This window comes from Lactuca saligna, chromosome 3, assembly GCF_052625555.1.
Source record: "Lactuca saligna cultivar CGN05327 chromosome 3, ASM5262555v1, whole genome shotgun sequence".
Lineage (NCBI taxonomy): Eukaryota > Viridiplantae > Streptophyta > Magnoliopsida > Asterales > Asteraceae > Lactuca > Lactuca saligna.
Genome location: NC_136419.1, coordinates 83,886,900 through 83,891,956, shown reverse-complemented (window position 1 = coordinate 83,891,956; position 5,057 = coordinate 83,886,900). Strand labels below are relative to the sequence as shown.

General features: G+C 34.1%; 1 long non-coding RNA gene across 5 annotated transcripts; it reads right to left on the bottom strand.

Annotated features, from left to right (window-relative positions):
* Positions 1–475: 475 nt before the first annotated feature.
* On the bottom strand, positions 476–3,144 carry LOC145036967 (uncharacterized). 5 transcript variants are annotated; one of them, XR_013678598.1, is made up of 6 exons: positions 2,687–3,144; positions 2,289–2,574; positions 1,427–1,822; positions 1,049–1,205; positions 888–955; positions 476–785 (listed from the first exon to the last, which is right to left on the bottom strand). It is a non-coding gene; the product is annotated as an uncharacterized LOC145036967 (long non-coding RNA). The 5 variants fall into 5 exon arrangements; XR_013678597.1 differs by having other exon boundaries at positions 1,049–1,649; positions 1,715–1,822; positions 2,687–3,143; XR_013678599.1 differs by having other exon boundaries at positions 1,049–1,649; positions 1,715–1,775; positions 2,687–3,143.
* Between the last annotated feature and the right edge of the window lie 1,913 nt (positions 3,145–5,057).

Sequence of the window (5,057 nt, the reverse complement as noted above, 5' to 3'; positions counted from 1 at the left end):
CTGTACAAAACTCATGATTCCAGTTCCACCATAAATAACACACTCTCCATGTTCCCCATAGTCTTTTAACAGCTAAAGTTTAATTCTTAATGTTATATTCTTCATTTTGCCAAATTTTGCTACAATAAAGAGAGTTTCGTATACATTAGCTAAAATACTAAGACATTAAGATGAATTTGATCTACTCAATTTTGTTGGCAGGCTGTTAATTTATAAAAGCTGCAAAAAATATGGGCAATGGGCAATAAATATAATCTTTTACTCATTAGGTACAATAGTTGTCATCTAGGAGGCATGGTTTCTACACATCAACACCAAATAATGTCGCCACAAGTGTTTTTATCTAATCAAATCTTTTATACTCAATACTCAAATTAATGGGTGATCGTATCTGTCATCAATTTTTAAAACAAATATATCTTCTAAAATATAAAAGATGCATTCAATACATGATCTCAACATTGGAAAACAGATATAGAGCCAACTTAACTGTGTCAATGCTAAATATTCTCAAAAACCTTACAAATCAAAGTGAAATGGGCAATTAAACTAACTCACAACAAACTTATTATTTTGACCATAAAAATATCCTATGATGCCATGAAAAATCCCAGCTAGAAAATGAACATATAATGATAACCCATATAATCTTCTGCTTTATGAATCATCCTCTAACATCTTCTCCCATGCAACTGGGAGCCACTATAGGAGATTCAAAGCTTTGAATCATTGAGCTCAAGTGCTAAGTGCCTAATCCATTTCTACTTTCGTCCATACATACATTCCTTTTTACAGAATACATAGAGGAATAAAAGTGTTTGGTTAGAGTACGAATTCATAAGACAACAAACATAAAGGCTTAAATAAAAATAAAAAACAATTCTCACCATGAAAGAGAAACCATATTTGGAACAGGAACCTTAACTATCCAGATGCTTTTATTTTGCTTCTAAACCTGAAAGACAAAAACAAAGGGCAAACCAGTCACTTTAGCAACAAAATAGACGATAGATCGGTCATTTTAGATAGTAATCTATAGCATACTGACATGATAGGCCAAATTGGTTGCTTCAGACGATAAAATGAAAGGAAAAAATTTCACCCAAGCCTATCAAAAACATCAAACTGGTGATCCTTTTGATTTTTAGCAGTCACATGTTGGTGAATCATATGCTTAGCTTTTAAGTCTTGAGAATCAATAACACCTGTATAAATTTCAAGTACCAATTTCTTATTTTAAGCAAGTATGGATGGAACAACATGTCAACCACATTACATCATTAATGTTCAAAGAAATGCAATTCACTTTAGCAATTCTGCCTATTTGGCACAATGTTGTTCTTTTGATGGATAGTTGTCAACAAATCCCTATGACTCTTAATCCCATTTCCCCTTGAAATCGTCATCCATGATTCCGGTTTCTTACCACAAATAAGCTCATCATCCACAGGAAGTGCTCTTCCTGCAGTCTCACCTAAGCCACCAACCCCTGGAATCGGTCCTCCAAGCATGGTTGTAGTCCAAGATCCCCTACGAGGCCCGATTCCGTTTTCCGGTGGAATTCCTGTTGTCGGAGTCCATGAATTACTGTTTTCTAATGAGGGAGTGGAAAACCTCTCCCATAGTTCATTCCGAATTTCACCTGATCACTGAAAATTTAAAAACTTTAACCCGTTTCTGTCTCTATTAACCCTAAATTAAGAATTATTGAGACCTGAAGAGCGGTGTGGATTGGGATTGCAATTGAAGAACCCTAATTCCCATTCCTTGCTAACCTGCCAAAAACCCCCAAATGCATTTTCTCACATAAATGATCCTTCACCTAAGATTTACAATTGAATAACAATTACAGATAGTCATGGTTAATAGTTATGAGAATCAAAACAGAAATAGCATGCAAGCAATTAATGCCAACAAAAACTGATAAAATTAATTTATGAAAATCCCAGGTAGCTTTTCTTATCAGCAAACAATTTGCCATAAAAATTCCAAGAAAAAACATGAGAGAGAAAGAAGATGTAAGTCAATCGAAACAACCAAATCGAAAACAGCACATCTAAGTAAATTTAGAGGATTTAATTCCAAATATTGTAAAATGGGGGTTTCAATTTTGATTACTGAAATCGGATTAAAACCCCACAAAATCCGCGTAGAATCCCATTGGTGGAAAATGTGAATCACACCTACTTCTTTGGAGTTTTTGTTGCAAAAAACATTAAATTAAGAGAAAAAATGCAACGTATCAGAAAGAATCGGTAAAATCATGTATCAGGTGAAGCTCAACTCACCGATCTCTGGCTCCGCCATCTCCGGTGGTGTAATTCATCGAAGAACAGGTCAATATCCGATGTTATAGAGAAATAACATTATCAAAACCCGATGTTATAGAGAAATATAGATGAAAGTCTGAAGGTGGTGTCAAAACCCAATTTCATAGAAAAGTACAGATCGAAGTGTGAAGGTGGTGTGTGTCTCTATTTCTTCAAACCAGAGAGGGAAAGAGAGAGAGATAAGAATATCTATGGAGGTGAAAGCGATAGTTGGTGGTGGTGTTGGCTTCCATTTGTTGAAACCCTTGCACATGAATCCATAATAAGCAAAAATTAGAGTCTAAATAAAAAGTGATTCAAAACAAAGATTAGACATATTCCAAGAAGGCAAGAACAAATAGGTATAAGAGAGAAACCTGGATCCGCTGAGATTCTGTGGTTTATAGCTAAGATTTAGATCTGGGGTTTCTTGGGTTTCTTAGAGAGAATGGAGTGGTATATAGAGTTGACTGGAAATGATAAAGATAAGTGAAAGAAATAAGGTGAGCAAAAGCTTATGTGAAATCTTGTCTGGAGGGTGGCTACCAGAGCAGATGGAACTGATGAAGGTGTCGTCTTCATCGGAGTACTGAAAAAACAGTTAAAACACATAGATGAAATCAATGAAATCGATGAGCGTGGTCGTCATGGTGAAGGAGGTGTATGTGGTGACTGTGGTAATGGGGCACTGGTAAGTGAAGAAAGGAGAAGAGTACTTCTGGTTGTGGAGATGGTATTTAGGTTTCCAGGTTTCCAGAGAGAAATTTTGAGTATTCAAATTTTGAAATGAAAAGGGTGAACGAAGGAAAAGGTATCCGAGATGGTCGATCCGTGTGAGTGTCCGGGAAAACCATTTCTCATTGGTTGAAACCATTTCACTTGGATTGCCAAAATAACAATCCATACCGTTCATTTTAGATTCAAAAGTCCAGATTTCCCTTCCTTGTTTTTTTAAGATAACATGTTTAAATGTTTGTACATTAGGCTTTAAAATTTATACTTAAGACATTATTATGTATGCTTTATAAGATGGTATATATATATATATATATATATATATATATATATATATATATATATATATATAAAACTTATAATATTATAAAGTATAAGAGTTGAATTTTAACTTTTAAAATTCTAGTGTTGGAACTAAAGGTTTTAAAGTGACTTTACATATTCCAAAACTTGAGGGTAAGTTTTTTAACTTTCAAAACTTTTCAACTTCATAACTTATGAGTTAATAGGTTATTAAAGTGAAGACTCTTCATTTTCACGTAACTTATGTGTTTCTTTAATGGACTTTTGGTAATCTATAACTTGAGGACAAATTATGGATTTCGTTAAAACACATCAAGATCAAGAATTAAACTAACAAACTATTGGCAAATAATTCCTATTATCTTCTAAACTATTAAGTGTATGAACATTCATATCAACAATTTCAAGAATCATAAATAGCACATACAAAACTTGAAAATTTGATAATTATTCTTTATTTGGATGAGAATAACATTACCATAACATCAAAATCGAATTTTATGAACAAAAACACTTTGTGGTAATGATTCTAATCCAAAACTTGCCAAAAAAAAAAACTAATTTTTTTCACTGAACAGTCACCACCTCGTGGTGAACTATCAGATTCCAAAAAAAAAAGATTTTCCTTGGAAATAGCATCAAGTATAATTGAAAACAACCCTAGGCTCTGATACCACTGAAAGGTTTTGAGCATTCTAACACTCCTAAGGTGTATATGCAACCCTAGAAACCTTGGATCTATGTTTTACTAAGATACATGCAAATTTAATTTTTCCAAGGTTCTTAACCTAACTAGCATGGAATGGGGAACTTGAAACATAAAAGCTAGTATGAGAACATACCTTTCTTGTTGCTTGGATTCCTTAAGAACTTTGTGAGCATAGCACCTCAAATGTGATGCCTCAAATGTTTCACACAACACCACAACTCTTGGAATAACATTGAGAGAAATACACTATCACTCAAAATCAGCTAGCCCTCTTTCTCTACACATAGTGCAGATTTTGGTAGCCCATGGGGTCCTTTTATAATGGTGTCACAAGTAGGGTTACAACATGTAAACCCTAATTGACATGACTTTTAATGTTCCATGATGCATGGGTTCATAACCTCCATGGACTATCCATGGAGCACCTTATGGGTTCATAACCTCCATGGACTATCCATGGAGCCCAATACAATAAACCATGGATCATTAGCACACTATATAAGAATGGATGATTTACACAATCGACCCCATATATCTAATTAGTCTCCTTTTGAACATGAAATTAATTCTAAATTAATTCTTGATTAATACTAAATAAATAATATTATTAATATATTAGAACTTAAAATATATTAATAAACCTTAAGTGTCCTTTCTCTCATTTAGTCTATCCAAGTGTCATGATACTGTAACAGCTCAAATTTTCAAATAAATTTTTCATTTAAATTAAAACATCATTATTCGACAAAAGGATTTATTCCAAGTTTATTGCAAAAATATAAATAACGAATCCCCAAAATCTTCAACAATGGCAGTGTGTACGTGTCACGCCGGCGCCTTCCCACGGTCATCACTAGTACCTGAAAAAAAAACATAAACACAACTAGTAAGCATAAATGCTTAGTGAGTTCCCCAGTATACGACTTACCCACATACGCCTTCCGGCCCGGACCTTTCGATCCACATAACATTGCCTTCCGGCCCGTAACATAATCGCCTTC